Here is a 15000-nt window from a genome sequence, read left to right on the forward strand (position 1 = left end):
TTTCGTTCAACTGTGAAAATAATTCAAAAGGGTATAATGATTCATGACGGGCGATACCGTGCGTTGTACTAAGGTATATGTATATATATATATATATATATATATATATATGTGTGTGTGTGTGTGTGTGTGTGTGTGTGTGTGTGTGTGTGTGTGTGTGTGTGTGTGTGTGTGTGTGTGTGTGTGTGTGTGTGTGTGTTTGTGTGTGTGTGTGCGTGTGTATGTATGTATAATGAAGGTGGAAAAAGAAGTCACGGGTCTAGTTCCGATTTTTTTTTTTTTTTAAGTTTATTCCTGACCGGTTTCGCTCTACACTCCTTCAAAGGAATGTGAAGCATAGAGCAAAACCGGTCATGAATGAACTCAAAAACTCGGAGCTAGACCCGTGACTTCTTTTCCACCTTCATCAACTTGTCACAATGTCCCAGCATATAAATATGTATATATATATATATATATATATATATATATATATATATATATATATATATATATATATATATATATACCGAAGGTTTTATCCCCCTTACAAGCGAGGTAGCCAAAAAAAAAAGGCAAAGAAACCACTCCCACTCATTCTATCCCCAACATACTCCACTTCCCTCTACCCTCTCCCTCCCTCTTATCTTGGCACTTCCTGGATGACAGGTCATCCCTCCATCTTGCCCACTGCCCTATGTCAGAAGCAGTGTCGCAAGACACAGCACATCCACAGCAAGGTCACTTTATTAAATCGGCGACCCCCCCTCTCCGTCCCCTCATGCAGAAGAGGAGAAGACGGGGAAAAAACCCTTCGGGTTGCGACAATTTATTTCTCATACATACTCCCTCACCCCCATCCCCCACCCACTCCTCATGTATCACAGCATCATCCATACAGAACTCTGATCCTGCTACAAGCGCAGTGTCGTCAGCAAACAACAACTGGCTTATCTCTCACTTTTCTCCATTTTTATTTAACCATCTCCAATCCCTAACCCACTACCCTTGCACTTATCTCTTCCACCACCCCATCCATGTATAGATTGAACAGCCAGGGCGACAAAACGCATCCCTGACAAAGTCCCACCTTTACCTCAAACCACTTACTCTCTCCATTCCTAATCCTAACATAAGCTCTGCTACTCTCGAAAAAACTCTTGACTACTCTTAACAGCTTCCCTCCTATCCCATATATCTGCAATACCTCCCACAGTGCCTTCCTGTCTACTTTGTCATAAGCCTTTTCCAGATCCATAAAAGCCCAAAAAACATCCTTACATTTTCTTATACTTTCTCGCATATTTGTTTTACCACAAAAATCTGATCTACGCAGTCCCTATATGCCCTAAACCCACACTGTTCCTTATCAATTACTCCCTCTGTTTCTCTCCTAATCCTCTCAATCAAGATCCTCCCATAAGCCTTCCCAACTACATATAACAAGCTGATCCCTCTAAAACTACTACATTCACACTTCTCCCTATGACCATTTTGTTGGTAATACCATTTCAAGTAATGATTTAAGCTACATGCATATATTTTTTGTCTTATATATCCATTTTATTCAGCTGAGGAAAACCTCTTGGTTATCAGTGTTATTCAAAACGACTTTATAAGGTTTCTGATTTTGTTTTCTAATTATATATGCAATATGCCGAGGATTCGTTGATCTTGTAAATGTTATCGCTCAGCCTCGGAACCAATTATTTTTTTCGATATCAGAAATTGTTGCTCTGTATTTCGCATTTAGCGCAAGAACCTTTTTGACGATGAGGAAATGGTCGTCAGAAAGTGACCTCCAAGGTCTTCGAAGACGCATTTCTGAAATCGAAGAGCACCAGAGAGCAAAATTGGGGTATCTGGTCTTGGAGTCCTCCTAAGGAGTCTGATCAGTCAGCAGCCTGAAGAGGATGACCCCGCAAGACCAAACGTCGGCGGGCTCTTTGTTAAGCATTGCGCAATACTCGTCCGTTGGAGCGCGCCTCAGTACGTATTGTCAGATGATGCCAATCTCAGAAACGTAACATAATTTGGCTGGAAAGCACTCTGCTTTCTCATTGGTTGGAGGACTTTAAACTACCGCTTTACTTGCGTTTTACCATACCCAGAAACGTAAGCTTCAATTCCGGGGTATATATAAGGCGAAAAAGGGAGAGACTGTAGCTTTTTTTATCCTTTTTACCTTACTAAATTTAATTCTTTCTCTTGCCTCTCTTCTCTCTCCTCTCTCGTCTCTCTCTCGCCTCTCTCTCCTCTCTCGCCTCTCTCTCCTCTCTCTCTCCCCTATCTTCTCTCTCTCGAATCTCTCTCGTCTCTCGTATCTTTCTCATCTCTCATCTCTCTCTTGTCTCTCTCTTGTCTCTCTCCTCTCTCTCCTCTCCTCTCTCCCCTCTCTCTCTCTCCTCTCTCCCCTCTCTCCCCTCTCCTCTCTCTCCTCTCTCTCCTCTTTTATCTCCTGTTTCTCTCCTGTCTCTCCTGTCTCCTCTCTCCCTCCTCTCTCCCTCTTCTCTCCCTCCTCTCTCCATCCTCTCTCCCTCCTCTCTCCCTCCTCTCTCCCTCCTCTCTCCCTCCACTCTCCCTCCTCTCTCCTTTCTCTCTCCCTTCTGCCTCCCTTCTGTCTCCCTTCTCTCTCTCTCTCTCTCTCTCTCTCTCTCTCTCTCTCTCTCTCTCTCTCTCTCTCTCTCTCTCTCTCTCTCTCTCTCGCCTCTCTTTCTCGCCTTTCTCTCTCGCCTCTCTCTCTCGCCTCTCTCTCTTGCCTCTCTCTCTCTCTTGTCTCCTCTCTCTTGTCTCCTCTCTCCTATCTCCTCTCCTTTCTCTCCTCTCTCTTCTCTCTCTCCTCTCTCTCCTCTCTCTCCTCTCTCGTCTTTCCTCTCTCATCTCTCTCCTCTCTCGTCTCTCTCTCCTCTCTCTCTCCTCTCTCTCTTTTATCTTTCCTCTCCTCTATCCTCTGTCTCTCATCTCTGTCTCTCCTCCCTCTGTCCCTCCTCCCTCTGCCCCTCCTCTGTCTCTCCTCTCTTTGTCTCTTCTCTCTCTGTCTCTTCTCTCTCTGTCTCTCCTCTCTCTGTCTCTCCTCTCTCTGTCTCTTCTCTCTCTATCTCTCCTCTCTCTGTCTCTCCTCTATCTGGCTCTCCTCTCTCTGTCTCTCCTCTATCTGGCTCTCCTCTCTCTGTCTCTCCTCTCTTTGTCTCTCCTCTCTCTGCCTTTCTGTCTCTCCTCTATCTGTCTCTTCTCTGTCTCTCCTCTCTCGTTTCTCTCTCTTCTCTCTGTCTCTCTTCTTTCCTCTCTCTGTCTCTCAACTCTCGTCTCTCTCTTCTCTCTGTCTTTTCTCTTTCCTTTCTCTGTCTCTCATCTCTATCTCTCTAACTGTATCTCCTCTCTCTGTCTCTCCTCTCTGTCTCTCCTCTCTGTCTCTCCTCTCTGTCTCTCCTCTCTGTCTCTCCTCTCTGTCTCTCCTCTCTGTCTCTCCTCTCTGTCTCTCTCCTCTATCTCTCCTCTCTCTGTCTCTCCTATCTCTCCTCTCTTTGTTTCTCCTCTCTGTCTCTTCTCTCAGTCTCTGTCTCCTCTCTCTGTCTCTGTCTACTCCCTCTCTCTCTCTCTCTCTCTCTCTCTCTCTCTCTCTCTCTCTCTCTCTCTCTCTCTCTCTCTCTCTCTCTCTCTCTCTCTCTCTCTCTCTCTCTCTCTCTCTCTCTCTCTCTCTATCACACACACACACGTGTATATACAGTATATCTATCCCTACTATTACTCCTGCTATTACCCATACTCTTCATTCGCCACACGTTTTATAATGGGACTAAATTTTATGTACAGTCACAAACAAACTTTTTTACCCACCAACAGATTTCTTGATACAAAATTCAACTTTCCTGCATGACAATTTTTAACATATTAAAAAAGATTACATAACTGTAAGCTAAAAAATATAAAGAAAACATAACATGTAGTAAAAATAAAAGGCATTGACGTGAGAAATGTATCGTAGGTCAAAATTTGCTTGTGACTAAGTTTATGTTCAATGGAACCATGAATGTTATTACAGGAACAGTTTATGTTCATATCATTAAAAGAATATTTATCTATCTTTTACTTATAAAGGTATATAAAACACGTACCTTTTCTTTTCCCAAGCGTAGATGGTTCTATTCAGGAATCGAGACTTTTTTGAAAAGACACGATTTTGTTTTTTCGTATCTATGCATATCTAGGTTTCTCCAAAGTTTCAAAGAAAAAAAACGTCTTCTGTAGAAATGTCTTAACTCTTTACCTTTAGGCGAAGATATGGAATCCAAAATTTTGGCAGAAGACGGTGCATCAGAGACTGAAGAAGCAGCAAGAACGAGGACCTCAAAGGACATCAACCAGGAGTTCGAGACAAGACTCCGAGACTTTGTTAGGGAATGCAACGATGAGGAACGACAACGTCTCCTCAGACACTTTAACAGCGAGTTGGACTTCTTCCTGGATGCTGGAAACCAGAAGACCTTTCAGGAGAACAAAGAGCACCTTCTCCGTGTTATTGCGATCGTGAGGATCGTTCTAGAAGAAATTGCTTGGTCGAACGTCAATATGCGCCAATGCAACAAACGAAAGCATTACGAATGCAATCAAGAAACTCAAGACCTCTGTCGAGCGAGGAAGTTGGAAGAACGTGAAACTCCTCGGCAGAGGATCGTTTGCCTCGGTGCATCTCGTGGAAGACGTCAAAACCGGAGGAGGCTGTGCAAGAAAGATAATCAGAATCGACCGATCCGGACGTCAAAGAGAAGAAATCGACATTCATAGAAAACTCGTTCACATGAACGTTGTGGCCATCCTGGGTGAAAACCAGGACAGAAACTTCTTGTACATCTTCCTCGAGTTTGTTAGTGGAGGAACCTTGGAAGATAGAATCGTTCCACAAGGAGTGAGCGAGAAAAAAGCTCAACTGTACTTCAAGCAACTGATCAGTGGGGTAAAATACCTTCACTCATGCAGAATTACACACCGGGATCTTAAACCCGAAAAACTTTTCTTGTCCAAGGACGAGGACCTTAAGATTGGGGATTTCGGTTTGGCCGCAGAGATCAAAAGGGCCAAGTTCCTGTGGGAAGTTTGCGGAACCCCAGGATACATTGCCCCCGAGGTCTACACTGGAAGATACAGAGGAGAGCCCGCAGACGTTTGGTCTTGCGGGATCATCCTCTTCAGGCTGCTGACTGGTCAGACTCCTTGGGAGGATTCCAAGACCAAATACCCCAACTTTGCTCTCTGGTGCTCTTCGATTTCAGAAATGCGTCTTCGAAGACCTTGGAGATCTCTTTCTGACGTCCATTTACTCATCGTCAAGGAGATTCTTGCACCAAATATGAAATATAGAGCAACAATTTCTGATATCGAAAAAAATAACTGGTTCCGTGGCTGAGCGAATACATTTACGAGCTCAACCTATCCTCGCTATATTACAAATATAATTAGAAAAAAGTAGGAATCTTATTAAGTTATTGGGCAACGTTCCCATTTTTTGTAAAAGGTGTTTTGAATAACACCGTGGTAGCCAAGAGGCTTCCCTCAGCTGAATAAAATGTATACATGAAGTCAAAAGTGCAGCTTAAATCATGATATGAAATGGTAATTACCGGCAAAATGGTCAGAGTAGACACAATGTATGGATACGACTTTTATTAGAATTACAACATTTTGCTTTCTGAAGCTTTTTCAAGTATATAGGTGTACACGAAAAAAATTAACATGCAAAACGTTACACTTTTGATCAAAGTTTCATTCTCATATGGTGTCTTTTCTGGCCGTTTTATCGGAAATTGACATATCAAATCAATCTTCGACTTGTACAAATGGGGGATTTGACTCAACCTTGGGATTTCATTACACATAGTGCAAAGGTGGCGAATCTTTGTCCAAATGCAAAAATCTTCCATATCTAAAGTTCTGATCATAACATATGGTTAAGAAACAGTAAGGCATTACCCCTTTGCTCACATTTTTTGCTGTTGTTTGATTGCTTAATTCGTTTGTTCAGCTGTTTATTTGTTACATTACTATCATATTTTTTTCCCAACTAAAGTTAAATAAAGCTCAGACATTCACAGTCGAACGAGATAAAAATTTTGTGGGGTTTAACTCGCGAAAATTCTACTTGTTATTGACCATACACTTGTTACTGACCATTTTCCTCGCAGGATATCCAGCGAAAAAACTGTCAACAATACAACATTCCCCAAACCTAGCAAAACACGCTAGAAGAGCTTAGACCTCGATGGAGGCGTAGATTTTTTTTTTTTTTTTTACCTAATTTATTTATTTATTTATTTATTTATTTATTTATTTATTTATTTATTTATTTATTTATTTATTTATTTATTTATTTATTTATTTATTTATTTATTTATTCATTCATTCATTTATTTATCTATTTATTTATTTGTTTATTTATTTAAAAATATGTATACTCTGGTTGCGGACCCAGATTGGAACGTGAGCCCTATCGATCGAGACCCTATCTGCATCTGAATAAAGCCTTTTGGCGTTCTGTGTTCATGGGCCTAACTCAATGGGCACCACCCGCCGTATTGAAGGAGTCGGTGGGTTGCATATGGTAATGAAAACATGAACCCATACACTCTCGGGGCTTGTTTCTCTTTAGTAAGGTTACTCGTTATATACATATACCTATATATATATATATATATATATATATATATATATATATATATATATATATATATATATATATATATATATTGGAGACGTAAGGGAGCAGATTCTCTTGTAAGCACATAGAATTAAAGACTACAGCACAATTACAGTTGTTAATATTTTTCTTGTGTTTTCTATATATACATATATACACTGGAAAAGTAAGGGCGCAGGTTCTCATGTCAGCACATAGAATTAAAAACTACAGCATTACCACCTGTCATCCACATCTATAAAATTGTCTAACATTTAAAACAACCGATAGTTTCATCGCTCACGACATTGTTACTAAGTCTATTCCATCCGTTGACCACTCTATTGGTAAAACAGTTCTTGACTATTTCCTTCTTAAAACTAAATTTGTCATTACTACGAGTCCTGCCCTGTTGTCTTAATATGATGACCTTGTTTGCATCACCCTTGTCCACTTGAACACATCTTTTAGTGTAGTCTTTTGTCTTGGGTAGGTTACATAAAGGGGATTTAATACGGGCAAGATAAACTCCAAAACCGGAGTTTCTTCTATTTATTTATAACAAGAGAATCTGGTTGGAAATATAACAAACTACATATGGGCCCTTTGGGCAAAATACAGTAAGTGCCGGGCCTTGACCTCGGGCACACCTGTGTCTGGCAGGCACTTGACCTAGCCAGGTTCTGGCTGGCAGGCTCTTGACCTGCCCAGCTCTCCTCTCTTGGTTACATTATCGTCGGTTGATATAGGGGGTTAGTGGGTTGTCGTAAGTAAAGGTGTTAGTCTCGCTATTCTATACATTGGGGTCAGTTCTATACATGGGGGTTAGTCGTATGGTTGGTGGGTATGGTTAGATATTTTGTATATATATATATATATACATATATATATATATATATATATATATATATATATATATATATTAGCTTATGGGTAATATAATAGGGATGGGTATAATAAAGGGGGTTTAATGGGTTTGTCTGGTGACATTTGGCAGCAATATCTTGTTTGTCTGATTTCTGTTGTGTTAGAATTATGTGGTAAGGTGGTTGTTCAAGGAAAGCAAGGTAAGCAAGAGGGGAGTTTCGCTGAATGCAAGTGCTCTGTCGTATGCATGTGGATCACGTGCGTGGTAGGTGATGGTTAGTAATGGTTACATTGCCTTCCCGACCTTTTGAGGTACGTCCGCGTACCTTGGTTAAGGTCGTGACAGTGGGGTTTTGGCATACATAATTGCAAATACTTAAGATATAATAATTGCTTAAGTTGTTAGTGGGAGATATTGATTTGTAAAATTTATTTGCATGAGTAAAAAAAGGGAGGGTTTCACGTATATTATCATATCTTGAATGTGTTCAATAAAGCTATGTCAATATTTTTACACTTGTATATTCTCTTTCTAATGAGAATGAATTTGCAATTTCACTTACGTTCTTTCTTTAATGAGACTTTTTATTATCTCTTTCCTCTGAAATATATTTATTTTGTACACCTTCACTAAAGCTTTACTGAAGACATGACATCCTAAATGGTTAGTTTGTTTTTAAATAAACGTGTTAGTTCTATCTATAGTGGTCTTCTATAACTGTAATTCGTAGTGGATTATTTGTATGTGTCTATGGGTTTGCGACATACGAGTATGAAAAATTAAAAATATGGTTACTTATGGTAGGCCTGCGCTGAAGTCTGGGTAGTACTGGTTGGCACCGTGGGTAGATGGGAGACTGAAGGTGTTGATTCTTAGCTGGTGTTGATCATTGCTTGGGCAAGCAATTCTCGATGAACAGCTCGAGCCAATGGTGGCGGTGGGTGGAGGGTGTGATTGGTTGGTTGAGATGGGTAGAGTTGACACAGGAGAGTTGGTAAGCGAGGATGCTGACCTGATGCAAAGAGCAGGCATGTTAGGCGGGTCCGGGCCTAACTGCTGCGAAGCTCCTGATCTGCGTTAGATGTATGTGGTAAGGTGGTTGTTCAGGGAAAGCAAGGTAAGCAAAATGGGAGTCTCGCTGAATGCGAGTGCTCTATCGTATGCATTTGGATCACGTGCGGGGTAGGTGATGGTTAGTAATTACATCACACCGTACTCTGCGTCTTTCCAGAGAGTGTGAGTTAAGGTGCCCAAGCCTCTCCTCATAAGGTAAATTTCTGAGCCCCTGTATCACTTTGGCCATTCTCCTCTGTACTGATTCTAGTAAATTAACACCCAGGATTTCTAAACAATATTATCTCTGGGCAATCCTGTTGCCCGGTGAATTTGGTTCACTACTTTCTCTTGTGACTGAACTTTTTAGTGTTTTTCATTGTACTCACGCTTGTACTTTTTTATGTTTCTGCATGCAATGCCATATCATATTGTGATTATAGTAAATCAATATGATTACATTTCTGGCCAGGCGTGTTGCCTTGGCAGCCATGTTTGTTTTCATCGTGACGTCTTTCATGACTGTCACGTTTTCTTTGTTTATAAAAAAAATTGCTTTCCTACAATTCTTTCATTATAAATATTGTGAATAGTTGTATCAATAACGTTTTTGCTTTGCATCAGAGCGAATATTATTATTTACGTTCTTTCAGGTCATTTTTGTGATTCGAGGAGTGATTCATTGAGTTCCCCATTATTAACTGTATGTGTTTTACTTGTTTTGCCTTTGATACTACTACGAAGTGGGTTATTATTTTGTACCTCTTTTGATATGCCTAAACAGAAGGTACCGTCCTTTCTTCATTCCCCAAATCCAACTGCCACAATGTCAGAGTGGGTTAGGGCGTCGTTACTTGCGGCGAAGGTCGAGATGATGATGATTTGAACCCTGCTCGGAGAGATTTGGACCAAGGGCATGGTTCATTAAATTCCACGCTACAAAGTCCTCTGTAAGGGGCACCGTCCTAGCTTTCCAATACGGTGGAGTTTGTAACGTTAAATCAAATCATCATCACCTCAGGATCCTTCTGTTCTTAAATTTTTTGGTGATGATCCCCAATACAAAGCTGTTGATTTTATTCGCCAGTGCGAAGATTGTATTGTAAATACTAGTGTTTCAACGGGGTCTGAGAAATTTTCTTTCGTGAGGTCACAGCTTGTGCCTAATTCTTTGGCTTCTACCCCAAGTCTTTGTATTATAAGTATAATCTAAGTCTAGTTTCCTTAAAAAAAAAATTATACCCCTGTAGGCAATTCCTTTCAACGGTGTTTTAAGCTGGCTGATGTTCTTACATCCAGATTAGGCACTCTTGACTATAGGCGTGCTCAGACACAGAGCAAAAAAAATGTAGTTGTAGCCTTAGATTCTCCCATTCAGATTGGGTTGATCATAGCACTATGTCTTTCGATAGGTTCCGTCTTATTTTGGAGTTTCTTTTGTACATCATTTTCTTAGCGCCTTTTCAGAGGAGAGCTACCTCTTCTCTCAGCTATAAGACAGATGAGACCCTACTATCTTTCGCAACAAGGCTTTCATGTAAACTTAGGGAAGTGCCTTCTGGTTCCTTGTGTATTAGCAATGCTCAGCAACATACCAATGTTCCTAGTTCTCCTTTTCCACCCCCTCAGTCTTTAGTTCCTACGCACAGATCCCTTTACTCTACATTTACCCATCCTGTACTCACATATACCTATTGTAACAAGTCAGGTCACTCGAGTGATTTCTGTTTTCGTCGTAAGTGTCGTGTACACAAGTCAAGGCAGTCCCCTGTCCGTAGGAATGTATTGGATATTTTTTCTAATGTGACGCATGACCTCTCTAGAGTAGAGCCGTAGGATAAGTTTACCTACTGGTCATTGTAAACGCTCGACTGATCAGTGTTTCAAGGTTTTGAAACTTAGAGCTGAGACCTCTCATCAGCCTAGACAGTGTTTGTCCCATTTTCACAGGCACCCATTTCACAATCCAAAGGTTTGACCAGCACTGTTTGGTCCCACATCATCCCCTTGGTGGCTGCTGAGTCTTCTCAGTTACTCACTTTCCAATTTCTTACAGGGAATACACCTATTTCAGTCACTGTAGATACTGGTGTAGAATGTAATCTCATAAGTAGAAAAGCTTATTAATCTCTCCGAGATTAGTACAATCTCCCATTATCTCCTTTTTGTAATATTCTGAATTCTGTACAAGGTTCCCCCTAGCCTATTCATGGGTCTGTTTGCATGGCCTTAAGGTTTTCCCCAAACGGGGTGATCTTACAATCGTGAACCAATTGAATTTTCTCCTCCACCCTTCCACCAATCAGATTCATTGTTACAGGTCTATATGGCAATATTGTTTACTTAAGATAATCTCGAGTCTCTGTATATCTCACTTCGATTACAAAGGAATGTTTTGTCAGCAATACACTCGGCTGATATCATAAATACGAATTTTATTACCTACACAAAGCGGAACACGGACTTAGACAACTCCCTCGCTCGCTTGCTATATTGTTTTAATAATGATGTTTCATAAACACCTAATCCATAAAATGTAGCACCCGTCCTCTACCCCACTTTCTACATTTTTTCTACCAGCCTCTTACAATACAAGATACCTTTATTGCCTTCCACACGTCCTCATCTTTAGAAATAAAATTGAAGATTCTTCTCACCAATCCCCCTACTTTTACCACCTCGTCTACTTTTCTCCATCCATTTCCCCCGACCTCTTCATTCTGCCTCGACCTCCTCATTTTGCCTCGACCTCCTCATTCTGCCTCGACCTCCTCATTCTGCATCGACCTCCTCATTCTGAATCGACCTCCTCATTCTGCCTCGATCTCCTCATTCTGCATCGACCTCCTCATTCTGATTCGACCTCCTCATTCTGCCTCGACCTCCTCATTCTGCCTCGACCTCCTCATTCTGCCTCGACCTCCTCATTCTGCATCGACCTCCTCATTCTGCCTCGACCTCCTCATTCTGCCTCGACCTCCTCATTTTGTCTCAACCTCCTCATTCTGCATCGACCTCCTCATTTCGCCTCGACCTCCTCATTCTGCCTCGACCTCTTTATACTGCCCCGACTTCTTCATTCTGCCTCGACTTCTTTATTCTGCCTCGACTTCTTCATTCTGCCTCGACCTCTTTTTTCTCGCTCGACCTCTTCTTTCTCGCTCGACCTCTTCTCTCTCGCTCGACTTCTTCATTCTCGCTCGACCTCTTTTTTCTCGCTCGACCTCTTTTTTCTCGCACGACCTCTTCATTCTCGCTCGACCTCTTCTTTCTCGCTCGACCTCTTCTTCCTCGCTCGACCTCTTCTTTTTCGCTCGACCTCTTCATTCTCGCTCGACCTCTTCTTTCTCGCTCGACCTTTTCCTTATCTATCATTATCCCTAAACCTTCATATATTCTATATCTATTCACCTTTACAACTGTAATTCTATTTTCATGTCTGTCCCCCACCCATACAAAGTAAACACACACAATATGTTAAGTGATATGAGGAGTTTCTTAACCATGTGTTATGAGCAGAACTTTAGACTTGGAAGACTTTTGACTTTGGTCAAAACAGCACCACCACCCTTGTGCTACGTGTAATGAAATCTCGAGGTTGAGTCAAATCCCTCATTTGTACAAGTCGTCGAAGATTGATTTGAAATGGCAATTTCCGAAAACTTGGTCAGAATAGATACCATATGAGGATGAAACCTTTATCAAATGTGCAACGTTTCGATTGTTGAAGCTTTTTCAAGTACACTTATGTATTTCAGAAATATTCAAAAAGCAAAATGTTACAATTTTAATGAAAAGAAAAAAAATCGTATTGTCTACTGTGACCATTTTGTCGGTAATTACCATTTCAAGTCATGATTTAAACTACATGTAGATCCTTTTGATCTCATATATGCATCTTAGCTGAGGAAAGTCTCTTGGCAATCACAGTGTTATTCAAAACGACTTAATAAGATTTCTGTTTTTGTTTTCTATTCATATATGCAATATACCGAGGATGCGTTGAACTTGTGAATGTTATCGCTCAGCCTCGGAACCAATTATTTTTTTTATATCAGAAACTGTTGCTCTGTATTTCGCATTTGGTGCAAAGTTGGGGTATCTGGTCTTGGAATCCTCCCAAGGAGTCTGACCAGCCAGCAGCCTGAAGAGGATGATCCCGCAAGACCAAACGTCGGCGGGCTCTCTTGTTAAACATTGCTCAATACCCGTCCGTTGGAGCACGCCTCAATACGTATTGTCAGATGACGCCAAACTCAGAAACGTAACACAATTTGGCTGGAAAGCTCACTATGTTTTCTCATTGATTGGAGGACTTTAAACTTCCGCTTTACTTGCGTGTTGCCATACCCAAAAACGTAAGCTTCAATTCCCGGGCTGTATATATAAGGCGAAGAAGAGAGAGACTGTAGCTATTTGATCCTTTTTACCTTACTAAATTTTTCACTTGCCTCTCTCCTCTCTCCTCGCCTCTCGCCTATTTCTCCTCTCTCCTCGCCTCTCGCCTCTTTCTTCTCTCTCTCTCCTTTCTCTCTCTCTCCTCTCGTATCTTTCTCATTTCTCGTATTTTTCTCGTCTCTCATATCTCTCGACTCTCTCTCGTCTTCTCTCTCTCCTCTCCTCTCCTCTCTCTCCTCTCACCTCTCTCACCTCTCTCCTCCCTCTCTCCTCTCTCTCTCTCCTCTCTCTCTTCTCTCCTCTCTCCTCTTTTTCCTCTTTTCTTCTCTCTTGTCTCCTGTCTCCCTCCTGTCTCCTCTCTCCCTCCTGTCTCTCATGTCTTTCTCCTCTCTCCCTCCTGTATCCTTCCTATCTTCCTCCTGTCTTCCTCCTGTCTCCCTCCTGTCTTCCTCCTGTCTCCCTCATGTCTCTCTCCTGTCTCTATCCTGTTTCTCTCCTCTCTCTCTCATCTCCTCTCTCTCTCTCTCTCTCTCTCTCTCTCTCTCTCTCTCTCTCTCTCTCTCTCTCTCTCTCTCTCTCTCTCTCTCTCTCTCTCTCTCTCTCTCTCTCTCTCTCTCTCTCTCTCTCTCTCTCTACTCTCTACTCTCTCTCTCTCTCTATTCTCTGCCTCTGTCTCCTCTCTTTGTCTCTGTCTACTCTCTCTGTCTCTGTCTCCCACTCTGTCTCTGTCTCTCTCTGTCTCTCTCTCTCTCTCTCTCTCTCTCTCTCTCTCTCTCTCTCTCTCTCTCTCTCTCTCTCTCTCTCTACTCTACTCTCTGTCTCTCCTCTCTGCCTCTGTCTCCTCTCGTTGTCTCTGTCTCTGTCTCTGTCTCCCACTCTGTCTCTGTCTCTGTATGTCTCTCTCTCTCTCTCTCTCTCTCTCTCTCTCTCTCTCTCTCTCTCTCTCTCTCTCTCTCTCTCTCTCTCTCTCTCTCTCTCTCCCTCGCCCTTTCTCCCTTTCTCCCTTTCTCTCTTTCTCACCCTCTCCCTCTCCCTCTCCCTCTCTCTCTCTCTCTCTCTCTCTCTCTCTCTCTCTCTCTCTCTCTCTCTCTCTCTCTCTCTCTCTCTCTCTATCTCTCTCTCTCTCTATATATATATATATATATATATATATATATATATATATATATATATCCATCTCTATCTCTGTCTCTGTCTCTCTTTGTCTCTCTGTCTCTATCTCTCTTTGTCTCTCTCTCTCTCTCTCTCTCTCTCTCTCTCTCTCTCTCTCTCTCTCTCTCTCTCTCTCTCTCTCTCTCTCTCTCTTTCCTCTTTTCTCTCTCTCCTGTCTCCTGTATCTCCTGTCTGTCTCCTCTCTCCTCTCTCCCTTCTGTCTCTGCTGTCATTTTCCTCTTTCCCTCTAGTCTCCTTCCTGTCTCTCCTCTCTCTCTCTCTCTCTCTCTCTATATATATATATATATATACTCATTTCTCTCTGTCTCCTCTGTCTGTGTCTCCTCTGTCTCCCACTCTGTCTTTGTCTGTCTCTCTGTCTGTCTCTCTGTCTTCCTCTCTGTCTCTCTCTATCTCTCTCTTTGTCTCTCTCTGTCTCCCTCCCTCTATCTCTCTCCCTCTCTCTCTCTCTCTCTCTCTCTCTCTCTCTCTCTCTCTCTCTCTCTCTCTCTCTCTCTCTCTCCCCCTCTCTCTCCCTCTCCCTCTCTCTCTCTCTCTCTCTCCCCACTCCCCTCTCTCTCTCTCTCTCTCTCTCTCTCTATATATATATATATATATATATATATATATATATATATATATATCTTTGTATCTCTGTATCTCTCTCTCTCTCTCTCTCTCTTTCTTTCTCTCTCATACACACACGTGTATATACAATATATGCATCCCTACTATTACTCCTGCTGTTACCAATACTCCTCATTCTTGATACAAAATTCAACTTCCATGCATGACAATTTTTTAACATATTAAAAAAGATTACATAACTGTAATCTAAAATATATATAGAAAACATACCATGTACTGAAAAAAGTCATTG

General features: G+C 41.7%; 1 pseudogene; it reads left to right on the forward strand.

The window, feature by feature from the left end:
• The first annotated feature begins 4777 nt into the window (after positions 1-4777).
• Positions 4778-5383, forward strand: LOC143041662 (serine/threonine-protein kinase Chk1 pseudogene; annotated as a pseudogene).
• Positions 5384-15000: the final 9617 nt, after the last annotated feature.

The sequence above is a fragment of the Oratosquilla oratoria genome, chromosome 31, assembly GCF_046742065.1.
Source record: "Oratosquilla oratoria isolate Oo_2021 chromosome 31, ASM4674206v1, whole genome shotgun sequence".
Lineage (NCBI taxonomy): Eukaryota > Metazoa > Arthropoda > Malacostraca > Stomatopoda > Squillidae > Oratosquilla > Oratosquilla oratoria.